This window comes from Peromyscus eremicus, chromosome 7 (genome assembly GCF_949786415.1).
Source record: "Peromyscus eremicus chromosome 7, PerEre_H2_v1, whole genome shotgun sequence".
NCBI classification, from domain to species: domain Eukaryota; kingdom Metazoa; phylum Chordata; class Mammalia; order Rodentia; family Cricetidae; genus Peromyscus; species Peromyscus eremicus.
The window spans coordinates 26,242,730-26,256,539 of NC_081422.1; positions in this window are offsets into that span (position 1 = coordinate 26,242,730).

Here is a 13,810-nt window from a genome sequence, read left to right on the forward strand (position 1 = left end):
CTATTTTTTACTGCAGGCATTGAAGAATTCGATGCTCATACTGTGGCTAGATAGATATATTTGTATGAAAACTTTGTCCTAGTTAGGGTTTCTATTGCTGAGCTAAAAAACTATGACCAAAAATAACTTGGGGAAGAAATGGTTTATTTCACTCACACTTCCAAGTGGCAATTCATCTCCAAGGGAAGTCAGGGCAGGAACTCATGCAGGGCAGGAACCTGGAGGCAGGAACTGGTGCAGAGGCCATGGAGAAGTGCTGTTTACTGGCTTGCTTCCCATGGCTTGCTCAGCCTGCTTTGCTTCAGCAGCCAGGACTGCCTGCCCAGGAGTAACACCACCCACAGTGAGCTGGGCCCTCCCACATCATTCATCAATCAAGAAAATGTACCACAGGATTGCCCACTGGCCAGTCTGGTGGGGGTGTTTACTCAGTTGAGGTTCCAGCCTCCCAAATGACTCTAGCTTGTGTAAACTTGACGTAAAATTACTCAGAACAAGTAAAATGATTCAAGCTGTGCAATGTCCATGGATAGAGCAATGTAGGGCTGACTTCAGTAAAAGCCACTTCAATAAGTTAGTGAGTGTGGGGGTCAGAGAAGAGTGAAATGACATTAACTGAGTGTAGAGACAGCATTTTTACTTCCTTTTTTTATTTTGTGTTATCCCGGTATATGTTTATCTCACAAGCCACTCACCTTAATTCCTGTCTCAGTTGCACAAGAGGAAGTGTCAGAAACTTGAAACTGAAGTGTCTGGCTCCAATCCAGTCCCAAGATACTGAGCAAAGAAGTCGAGGCATTAGGATGAAGCTGTAAGGAACTGGGTCAATATTTAAGAAAAAAAAACCTTTGTGGTATTATTTTATTTTTGTTGTATGTAACCTTGGAGAACAATAATCTTCCAATAAACTAGAAGTTGACTGCAGGGTCATAAAAATAGATGTTTTGATGCCAAGACAGCTGGGCAAGCCAAGGGGAAGCAAGAATAGCCAATTTAAGAAATGGTGGAACAAAAATGAGGCAGTGGAGACGAGAGACTGATGAACAGGAGGGCCGGTGACGTGTGACTAAAGTCAAGTTTGCTTTGGAGTCCAGAGCATGAGAAACCCACAGGAATGCTCATGCTACATAAGAGGAGTCACTGTGACTCCAGAGCCTGGGCTTTAACCGTTGGAAGCCAGCCTTGACATTTTACATCCAACCTATGAAACATCACACTTTATCATAGTTTATCCTAGACTACAATGTTATTCTGTAATACATGTGCCCAACCAACTTCAGACTTGATGAGGTGTGACAAATTATCACGTGGGGATAGAGATATGTGCTCTTCAGACCTAGAAGTCATGTAGTGCCTCATTCTATTGCCTATATCATCTCCCACATGCATCCAGCCATTGAGTCACTCAGCCTTACCTGATCTAACAGAAAACACTTCTGCTGAGCTCCCTGGCTGCAAATTCTCTTCTTGTTTCTTTGATTTCATCCTTTACAGGAGCCCCGAACCACAACCACTCCCAGAAGCAATTCTGTAATGCCTATGTCTACCTCACTGTCTGGTATGACTGACAGCACCATTTAAACCTTCCCACTTATGACAAAGTGTGTCAGTGCAGAAGGACCCAAGAATGAGGGGAGGCACTCATTGTATTAGGTGCATAACATCTCTGAGCCAAGCTCTGTCCTCATTCACTGATCTAATCACCAAGGATGGCTAATGAGCTCTGACATGCCACCTCCAACCCCGATTTAATGTAGAATAGGACATCAAACCAAACTGCCTGTGCCTCTGGATCTGATCCACTTATTGGTGTGCATTCATGTGGATCTTTGTACAGCAAAAAAAAAAAAAAAAAGAATTATAGATTTTATGACTAATTAGTTTTATCCCCTCATATCTGACCACTCTAGGTACATGTTGGCGCTTGAGAAAGTGGATAGGCAGGATACAAATAAAACAATTCCCTGGAGTGTCAGGCAACAAGAAATGTGATGTTTGGGGACCAATTCAGTTTGTTTGTGTCTTCATTTCAACTAAAACTCTTCCGTTCCCACATGCCCCAAGGATGAGGCTCTCCGGCCCCCCTGTGGGGCCTGCTGAGCTATTTTCATGGTTGCTAAGCAATGTCAATCGTGCTTCACGCCTGGTGAGCTCATGGTTGTGCTGTGGGTGATCTGGATTAGGTTCATAATAACCAGAACGAAGGGAGGAGGGAAAAGGTGTGTGCACAAATAGCACACATGAGAAGTGACAATGTGATGAAGGATGACGCTAACAGGGGACCTGGAGCCATGAGAAGTAACAATCATGCCAGCTTCAGCATCCCGTCTACGCCAGGTAATAGGGCAGGCACTCTGGCATCTGTGCGCTCCTTTAACTGGGAATGACATACGCTAAGGAGAGGCAGCCACGTGACAACTGAAGCCTGTCATCTCGATCACTGTTGAGTTCACCTCACCCAGGGCCTAGTGCGAAGTAAGAGCTGAGAAATTAGTATTGAAAGGCATGAGTCACCATGTTCAAGAGCAGGAGAGAACCACAGCTCTCTCATCTATACACAAGGCCCGTTGGAGAAATTCTCACGGATAAACCCTCCACCTATCCCTCATACACTTCACTTGTGTTTTAGAAGAACGGGTTCACCAGGCCCACACAGAAGAGCTAAACAAGGAGGAAGGTGGGACCATTCTACCTCTCCTCTCTCCCCACTGTACAGGACACTAACCAAAGAGAGAGAGTGAGAGAGAGCGAGAGAGAGCGGGAGAGCGAGAGAGCGAGAGAGCGAGAGAGCGAGAGCGAGAGCGAGAGAGCGAGAGCGAGAGCGAGAGCGAGAGCGAGAGCGAGAGAGAGAGAGAGAGAGAGAGAGAGAGAGAGAGAGAGAGAGAGAGAGATGAGATGAGAATCATGTCCAACCGAAGAGATTCACCTGGGCCATTTGCTTCCAAACTTCTATGTGCTAAAACCTGAGCAGTGGTCTCAGCAGGATCCTAGGATTCTCCCTGCGTATTTCTCCTCTGGTTTTTAACCCAGATGTCTCTGAGAACACAGCAGCACTCCTCTCCAGAACATGATGCTCCTTCCCAGGAAGGAGCATCCTTCCCAGCTTTCTCCCAGCTACCAGTTCCTCCCACAGGCTCACCACCACCTCACATGTTCACCCAGCCTTGGTCTCCAAAGCCTTTCTTTGCCTACTGTTCCTACCAGGCTTTGCACCCTCCTCACACAACCAAACAGACCCAACTGCCAGCCTTGGACAGGCACACAAGACAATAGGGGGCTTCTGTATGGAAACAGGGAATGAGAGATGGGGGGCCATGGGACCATAGAATCTAGGGCCAGGAATGGCAGCACTCACCTATAATCCCATCACTCAGGAGGATGAGGCAGAAGAATTGTCAATTCTAGGTCATTCTAGATGCATAATGAGTTCCAGATGAGCCTGGGCTATACCCCTGTCAAAAAAAAAAAAAAAAAAAAAAAAAAAAAAAAAAAAAAACTCCTAGAAATCACAGAGGGAAATACACCAGTCAACAGTGCTCATTCAAGGAACTCTCTGACCCAATGGCCTGCTATGATTGTCAAGAAAACTGTCTTAGCCCAGCACAATCCAAGGAAGCTGACCACTCATGAAGAGGAGCCATACGGAGAAACTGCCACTGTTTGCCAACTGCCAGAGAGCAAGTGCCATCATACACTCTCTAAAAACAGGTTGCATGGTCTTCCTCTTCCTCAGACCTTGCAACTCCTCTGTGTACTTCAGAAACCCCAGGGTGGTTGGGCCTGGTCTCCATGTGTGCCTCCCATCACCATCTTCACTTTTGTGTAACTCCCACATGGGACTTTTTGGCTTAGAGGAGTATCTCTACCTTTACTTACTGAGGCAGTAACCATGACTTTCGGGAAAACTGCTCCGAGAAAGTTGAGTTACAGGAGCGCTTCACAGACTGTGTACATACTATTTATATTCCTCATATATCCTGAGTATGCCTCCATTTTCAGATATACGACTTGCTGACATTCTCTCTCACTGCAAGGCATATGTTTTCTGTGCTGATGATATCCTCTGATGAACAAATATTTTGTTTGTTTTGGCTGGTCTCAGTTTGTTGTTTATTGCTCCTTTGCTGTGCTGGGGGTGTCTTATGAAGGGGGCACATGCTAGGCGAGTGCTGTAGTTTTATCTACAACCCCATACCCCATATACAAATGTCTTAAAGTTTGATTATATTCTAGTTATTTGTTCTTTTGTTGCCTGTGCTTTTGGTATCATGCTCCCAAGTATCAGTGCCAAGTGCACAGTCATGAAGGTTTTGACTTCTAAGATTTTATAGGTTTAGCTGTTACATTTGAATTTTTGGTGCATTTCAAGTTATTTTTTTGTATGTAGTGTGAGATAAGGGTCTAGTTGCATTCTTTTTACATACATATCCAGTCTTCCCAGCCATACTTGTTGACATGACTGTCCTTTTCCCATTGAGTGGTTTTGGCACCCTTGCTTAAAATCATTGACCTCGTCAAATAGTTTCTTTCTGGGCTCTCTCTTCTGTTTCCCTATATGACTATTGTATCATATCTATGCCAATTGCACACTGTTTTCATTAATGTAGCTTTGTAGTGAGTTTTGGAATAAAGATGTGTGAGTCTTCCAACTCATTCCTCTTCAAGATTATTTTAGCTATTCCAGAATCCTTTAAAATTCCATATGAATTTTAAGATGGTTTCTTCAATTTTGCCCAAATAATTATTGACATTTTTATAGCAATTGTATTGAATAAATAGATCATTTTGAGTAATTCCTGGAAACTTTGAGAACTTGTCCCTAAAGCTATATGTGCTATTTAGCTTCTTGTAGCTGTGAAAAAATATGCATGTGAAAGGATGAAAGATTGACTGATTGGCTTATAGCTTCAGCTGTTTTGGTCCATGGCTGCTTGGCCTCATCACTATGGTTCTATGTCAGCTCCAGGCATCCCGGCAAGAAGGATGTGGCAAAGCAAAGCTGTTCATTTTATGGAAGTCAAGAAGCAGAGAGGGTAAGACAGAAAAGGATTAGGAACAAGATATGATTTCCAAAGTCATGCTACCAAAGATCTACTCTCTTAAACTGGGACCCACCTCCTATGTGTCTATCATCTCCCAATAATCCATCAAACTAGAGTCCATCATTGGATTAATCCACTGATGAAGTCAGAGCCTTCATGAGTTTAGGTTCTCCATGGTAACCATCTCTAAACCATAACAATGGAGCCCTTCTCATCTACAGTCAGCAGAATTGAAACCATCCAGGCAGAGGACAACATGGGCATCTCAGGAAACTCACCCACCAGAAAAGCCAATGATGGATCCTGGAGTCAGGACTAGAAAACTTCCTTTGCAGTGGCTCAGACCCTGAGCTAAGCCCTCCAGGAAGAGTGGAAATTGCTGGGGATGGGGGTGTTGACAAGTTAATTACAGCCCTATATAGTCTGCGTTGATGGTGGAGTTGCCCACATGAGTTGTGTGGTGCCAGATGTTGCTGTTGCACTGAGTGGACACGCCAGAAGTGTCAGTCCTTAGGACTATGCTAAGTGGCTACCACAGCAACCAACCACCAAGGTTAAACAATGGTTTCCTCTGAAATGAGTTGGCATCACACAGACCAAACAATTAACTGGTTGACCAAGTTTTTACTTCTCCATGAAGTTTTGGTTCCTGTGTGACCTAGGTGTTGATACACTACTAAGAAGAGGATGACCACTCTGGACAGTGAGCTCTGTCAAGCCATGTAATTCGAGCTTCTTAAGACCGCTATTAGTATTTCATCATGCCTCCATTCCATGGACCACCTGCTTCTGACTTGCCCGTTCTTGCCAGCATTTCAGGACACAGTCTTCCAGGCCTCTGTTGTGTATCCCTTCAGTCCTGAGAACATTGTGTGTTCCATTCATTTGGTCCAATCCCCATATAAATCAGATTGTTTGGCTCACATCTAATCACAGACTATTCACAGCCAAGGCCAAGGGGCCAAATATGTGCAAAGAGCACCAGAGTGGCTGGAGAATGAGTGCATGTCATCCAGTTCCCCACCACAAAGGACCTCAAAGTGGGCGTGCCTGTCACGTGGGTCTCTAGTGTCATTCTCAATAACTGGAACAAATATTTACATACTTCGGGTCTAATTTGAACTGCTTATTTGTCCCAGTGGTGTGCGTCATCATCCTTCAGTGGCTTCTTCCTGCCAAGAGTATGAAGTGCAAACTCCCTCCTCCAGCCATCAAGGACCTCCAATGTGTTCTCTGCCTGTCCTCACAAGCCCAGCCGGCTTCGTTCTTCACTGTCCTTCAACGTGTCTCTCTATCTCTGCTTGAGGACTTCTCCTACTGAGCAAGGCCCTCTCCCCAGCTGCATGCCTTACGGCCATCACGTTCCCACTGTTGTCCTGTTCTAGGCCAATTCTCTAGGGAATCTAAAAAGACTGTTGCCAACCATGCCAACCACCCAAGTGGAGTGATCAATGCCATGTCCGGCACTATTTCTAAGATTCTTTTCCCTTAATGGTAGATGTAAATAGCATGCCTAAAATCCATATGTACATATTCCAATCCTTAGTGTCTCTAAACGTAACTTTATTTGGAAATGGATCATTGAAGATTCAGTTAAGATGAGGTCACACTGGAGTTGGGTGGGCCCCGAAGCCAATATAGCTGAGTCCTTGTAAACACAGACATGGATGCAGAGAGAGAAAGAGAAGACAGAGACAGACTAAGAGTACGTCAAGGTGAAGTGAGATAAGAAGAAACTAAGAAAAACTCAACAATCCCCAAGATGCTGGAAAGGAAGCCCAGGACAGACCCTGCCACAGTCCTTAAAAAAAGCAACCATGTGGACACCTTGACCTTGGCTTCTACCTCTAGAACCATGAGACAGTGACTTCTGTCCTTTAAGCCATCCAGTTCCAGTGCTTTGTAGTGGAAGCCTGGGGATGCAGGCACTTGATCTTTATGAAACTTGGATTCAGTGACCATTATTATAGCTTAGATGTTGTGTCCCCCGAAGGCTCATGTGTTAAAGAACAAAATAGAGTCCAGTTTGGTGCTAAGGACATGGTAGAACCTTTATGAGGAAGGGGACAATGGGAGGTCCTTAGGTGACTGGTGGGGCATTCCCTTACAGACAGCTGTGTGTCACTGTCCTCTTCCTCTGGCCTTCTGGCCATAAGGTGAGTAGTTTGCACCACCATGCCTAGTCTCTTACAGTTTTTAATATTGCTTCTTTGCTTTATGTTTTCAACATCTTGACTATACAGTATGTCATGAAGCACTTCTGTGATCATGCTCTTGCATTAAATGACCATTTCTTTCCTCAGATTTGGGAAAATTTTAGGCTACAATGTATCAAATTGATTCTTTCTGCCTTTGTTATTCCAGCTCCATCTTCTATGCTGTGGATTCTTATATTTTGTCTCTTGGTTGTGTCCCAGAGTTCTTAGACATTGAGGCCATGTTCTTTCTTCTTCCCTATTAGTGTTTGAATGTAGTATTTTCTCAACCTTGTCCTTAACCTTGATATTCTATTTCTACTTAGTCAGTGGGTTAGTGAAACTTTCCACGGTCCCCACCCCACACACATACATACACTGGATTAATTTTTTATTTCCAAAGTTTCCATTTGTTGCTGGTTTACATTTTAAAACTTTATTTCCTTATTACGGATATTGTCTTCCATGTTGCTTATTTTTACATCTGTATTTTTTCTCATACATTTTGTTGATTTTTGTTTCTATGTTGATAATTTTCCTCTCCAGAGCCTGGATTGAATTCATTGGTTTGTATTTTCTTTGAGGTCATTGATCGTTTTACTAATAAACTTCTAAAATGTTCTTCAGGCCTTTGGCCATTTCAATATCATTGCATTCAGTAGCTGAGGAATTATGATCTTTTATGTTTTTAACTTTTCATTTATTCTTTGTGGCTTTCATGTCATGCATCTTGATCCCACTCATCTCCATGTCTCTTCATAGCTGCCCTTGCAACTTCCCCGCTTCAAAGTAAAATTTTAAAAAAATTTAAGAGAAAAGAAAAAGAAAAATGTCATCGTGGAAGCTGTAGTGTGACACAGTGAGTCACACAGTAAACCCTTTAGACCATACATCTTTACTTGCAAGTAAAGTAAGTGTTCATTGCAAAGAGTCATTGTTGTAGTTCAAGGCCTCTGGTTTCTGCTACACTATCTATACAGGGCTGTCACTGGGACTCTTCTCAGATATCCTGTTGTTGTCTTGTGTCATGGAGATCCTGAAACTTTGGGTCTGCAGGACCCACCCCTTCATGTGCTCTAGCAAATCATAGACGGGGTGGATGTTGGGGTGGGCCAACTCATAACCCTGGTTCTGGGCCTTGTGGTTGCAGGATTGGTCAGCTCACTAGCCCTACCCAACCAAATTCTCACCACCAGGGTGACTCTCCAGCACTGCCCTGGCTAGTTCACCCTATGCCAGCAAGGAGCAAAGGGCAGAGCTGGCGGTGTACCTGCTTTCACACCCTCATGCCCGGCTCACCCAAACCAGGGCCAGCTCTACTGTGTTGCACAAGCAAGGTACAGGGGCCACTCTCCTGAGTGCTGTAGTGGGTGAGGGGCAGGGACAGGTCTTCTGCTCTCATGATCTCAGGGCCAGCTCTTCTACATGCCACAGGTGGGGGGGGCGGGGCGGGCATCTCCCCCTTACTGACATCACCATACAGCAGATAGGAAGCACGGTCAGATCTCCCATGCTCACATTGTCGGGGTGGCTTACCCACATCCTCAACAACAGGGTCAGCTCTACTGTGCTGCCAGGTGAAGTACAAGTCCTGATTTCTTGAGTGCTGCAGCTGGTAAGGGGGAGGGTCAGCTCTCTTGTCTGCTGCAGGTGGCAAGGGGAGAGGGTGGTAGGGCATCTTTCCCTTGAGTGCTTCATCCAGTGAGGGTCAGGGCCAACTCATCTACTCTCGTGACCCAGGGGCCAGCTCTCCTGCCTGCCACAGGTGGCTAGGGAGAAGGGGCAAATGGGGGGGCATCTTTTCCTTACCCTCACTACCACATGGCAGACTAGGGGCGGGGCCAGGTCTCCCATGCTTAGGCCCTTAGTTCATCCATGCCCTTGGGACCAGTTCATCTGTGCCCCCACCAACAGGAGCAGCTCTACTGTGCTGCTCGGGTGAGGTGTAGGCCCTGCTCTCCTGAGTGCTGCAGCTGGTGAAGGGGAGAGCCAGCTCTCCCGTTCTCATGACCTCAGGGTCAGCTCTCCCACCTGCAATAGGTGGTGAGGAGCAAGGGGAGGGTGGGGGAGAAGCATCTCTCCCTTGCCCACACTACCATATGGCAGATGAGGGGCAGAGCCGGATCTCCCAAACTGTTCTCAGGGCTGGTTCACCTGCACTCCTATTGACAGGGTCAGCTCTAATGTGCTGCCCAGGAAAGGTGTGGGGCCCAGTCTCCCAAGTGCTGCAGCTGGTGAGGAACTGCATCACCTCTCCTGTCTGTCACAGGTGGCGAGGGGCAAGTAGGGGAGACATCTTTCCCTCAGGGCACAGCTTGACACACACACACACACACACACACACACACACACACACACATACACACACACACACACACACACACACACACACACACACACTCCCGCCCCATGCGCAAACAGGGTCAGCTCTATTGTGCTGCTCGGGTGAGGTGTATAAACCACTCTCCTGAGTGCTGCAGCCGGTGAGGGTCAGGGCCAGTTCTCCCTAGAGTTGCAGCCAGTGAGGGGTAGGACCAACTCTATGCAGCCCTATCCTCTCAGCCTTCGGTGGTAACAGGAACCAGGGACATCAACACAGACCATGGCTGTAGCAGGAGCCACGGACTCAGAAATGGGCCTTAGCAACAGCCCAGGCTGAGCTATCACCATGGCCAGGTGGCACAAGCCACCCACCTCAGCCGGCTCCTCCCTGTCTTCACCTTTTCAGATCTGCCTCTCCACAGGACATGAGCCATTCTGTCTCTCTCCCATACCCCACCATATATTTGCTCACCATAAATAGCACCCAGCTGCCAGTGTTTTCTCATCAATGCCCAGGGCAGGAGTGTGGGTCTCCTTCTCTAACTCAGTCTTAATGGCGCTGGACAGGGTCACATTTTGTCCTTGCCACCTGGGGCAAGTTATGATCTTTTGAAGGAGTCATGTTGTCTTCTTTTCTCATATTTCTTATGATTCTGTAATATGATTTGCACATCTATTGGCTTGGATATCTCTTCTTCTTTTTTTTTTTTATTTGTGGGTCTTCCTATTGAGCCTACTCTTCTTTTATTGGTGTCTTTAAAAAAGTTTTCATGAAATAAATTTTGATCACCTGTAGCATGAATCTTAAAAGGTCTTATTAATAAAATCAAACCTGAAGCCAGGTATTGGGGTGAACGCTGGAAGATCAGAGAAGCAGAACAAGCCACAGTCACCTCACCTTGCCAATTCCTCAGCTGATCCTGTTTCCTCAGACTGGAAGCCTCTGAGTCCTTATCCAAATGGATCTCAGCTGAACTGCTGCTAAAAGCCTAAAAGTTTAACCAAGCTCTAGTCCTGGTTCTCACGTCTTGTATACCTTTCTGCTTCCTGCTATCACTTCCTGGGATTAAAGGCATGTGTCACCATGCCTGGCTGTTTCCAGTGTGGCTTTGAACTCACAGAGATCCAGACGGATTTCTGCCTTCGGAATGGTAGGATTAAAGAAACATGTGTGCCACCATTTTCTGGCCTCTATGTCTAGTGGCTGTTCTGTTCTCTGACCCCAGATAAGTTTATTAGGGTGCACAATATACTGGGGAACACAATATCACCACGATCACTGTCTTTCCCCTCCTCCAATTCTTCCAAGATCCTCCCCACCTTCCTACCTGTCCAACCTTGCGTTTTTTATGTTCCTCAAAAAAAATCCACAAAATCAAAAAGAGAAAAAGGAGGAGAGAAAAATAGCAGCACCCCCACCCCATACTAATAAAGCACACAGAAAGCATGGAGTCTCGTGCTGGCTCACTGCTCCTCAACTGAGCATTCTGTCATTTACACTTGGTGGCTACCCAGCACAACTGCTTCCCAGGGCTGGCTCTTGTCCCAGGGCTGTGGAAGATTAAATTCAGGGTCTCTGTCACATGACTGCTGAACATCCTTAGTTTCTCAGAGTATCTCAACTTCAAATAATAGATTGTCTTGCAAGACGATGTCCAGTCCCTTCCCTCTAAGCCATAAAGAGTGACAAAATTGGATTCCTGTCCATCACTGATCCCTCCACCAGATCATCCTTACCTCCCAGAAGCCACAACTGGTTTCCAGGGTTACTGGGGCTGCGGGCGTGTCCTGCAGGTAGACTCTCAATGTCTTTCCCCCAGGACCACAAGGCTGACCTTTGGGGGGAGTCTTCTGCTTCTCCTCCTCTCTTTTACTCCTCAACTGGCACTTTATCTTGCATGCATTTTTATGTTTCTCTTTTCTTTACACATATCATAGAATATAGAAGCAGGTGACTAGACAATTGATCTGAATGACTGGCGCTCATCTCCCCTCTACTCATTCCTCTGAGCCTTCCCACCAGGTTTCTATCCTGAACTATGTCCACCTAGACTTTTGATACTTTTCCTACTTCTCCATTTCCTGGGATTTGAAGAGTTTAGAAATCCAAACACAGTCCTTACTGGAGGTTCCAAAAACCAGCAGAACCCGCAGATAGGAGACCTTCTGCTCTTGGGAATGGACCAGCATGGAGTCACTGAGTGCCCCAGCTATTTTCTTGGGCTCTTTCTATCTCTAGAAGCATCTGCCTGTCTGAAAAAAAAAGTGTTGAGTCTCACAATCATCTGCTTTCTCAGCACTCTAAAAGTTGAACAAACTCTGATGCCCACACACATGGCATGGCCTTGCATCCCTCTGCGGAGGGCAGGGGAGCAGGAGAGGAACAGTCAATCAACTATCAACCATTTACACCAGTTCTGAAGCTCAGAAAGTGTCTAAGAAGAGACCTGTGTTGTTGTTGTTCCATTAAAGAGACCTTTATAAGTAAATTTTCAAATAAAGTACATTAGCCATTACTGAGTAGGCCAAATGATGATCATGAGCATGGTATGGTGTCCTTTTTTCTACATGCTCACCCACATAGCCAAAAAATATCAAAGCTCTTCAGGTCAACAGCCTGTTTGGGGCTAATATTTCTAGTGTAAAGTGGCACAAAATGTTTAGTGTTTAGCTGGGTGATTCACTTTTTCTCTCCCTCCTGAAAGATTTAACCAAATAATGCAAAGTTTACACCCCAGCCCAGTCATTACCCACCCAGGCTCTGGAGCCATCCAGCCTGAGTTTGGACCCTGAGTAGTCTTGACTAAGTTACCCAATTTTTGTGTGTCCTTTTCATCTTGATATGCTGGTTAAATTTACATGAACAAAATTTCTGTGCCATGTCCTTGTTAATGCATGGTAATATGATGTATAAAACTAAGACAGCCACCTGTTACCAATATAAAGGTTATATTTATTAATTGGTTTCTGAGCTAGAGGGAAGAAGACACAGAGGCTCAGTGGTGTCCCAGGCAACATAATGTGACTTTTCAGACACCAAAATCATAAAAGTAGATTCTAATTTGGACCCCCAAATGTAGCTCTGTGAGGAGAGATGTAGAGATTATTTGCCACTGGGATATTTCTTTCCAGACAACTCTGAGTGGCATACTCCAGGGTGAGCAATGGTGAGTGTTTCTCCATTTGAATGATCTAATTAATCATGCTAAAAATGAGAGTCACATGGGGAGACCTACAGAGACAAGCAAACCAAGATGATGGGAACTCATGAACTTTAGACCAACAGCTGTGGAGCCTCCATGCAACTGGACTAGGCTCTCTGAATAAGCAAAACAGTTGTGTAGCTTGGTCTGTTTAAGGAGCCCCTGGCAGTAGGATCAGGATCTATCCCTGGTGCATGAGCTGGCTTTTTGGAGCCCATTACGTACAATGGGAGACCTTGCACAGCCTTGATGCAGGAGGAGGAACTTGGACCTGCCTCAACTGAATGTACCAGACTCTGCTGACTCTACATGGGAGTCCTTACCTTTTCGAAGGGGGGAATGGGAGGCGGGTGAGTTGAGGGGGGAAGGCTTGGGGGGACGGGAGGAGGGAAGAGAGGGGGATCTGTGATTGTTATGTAAAATGAATAAAAAATTTCTTAATTAAAAAAGAATGAGAGTCACTAAGACTATACAAGAAAATGCTTTGTAAACTAAAAGCTCAAATATAAATAAGAGTAATGTTGGTCAACTTTGGAGGATAAAAGACTTCTTAATAAATGCAGAGTGTTATGTAGAAAATGGTGCTGGCCAATGATCTGTGACACAGATAGGAATAGTTGTCCTGGGCCTCTAGCCTCTGTTCAAAATATAGAAAGCCCCAGAGCTCACAATGTTCACTCTACCAGGAAGAAAAACCTGGAAAATCTACACAACACCTCTTCTGGACACATCAGGAAGCAAGGCAACAAAGTAGATTGAATTCCTAGGGCTCCCCCACAGTTGCTGCTGAAGGAGAGAGAGAGAGAGAGAGAGAGAGAGAGAGAGAGAGAGAGAGAGAGAGAGAGAGGGCGCACGAGCGAGCTAGAGTACCAGTGAATTTTCCAATGCCAAATCTGGGCTGCTGTAATAATTTAGAAATCTCATTCAATGCAATCCCCATTAAAATTCCAAAACAATTCTTCACAGATCTTGAAAGTACAATTTCCAGCCTCATATGGAAACACACAAAAAACCCCAGGATAGCAAAAGTAATCTTAAATAATAAAAG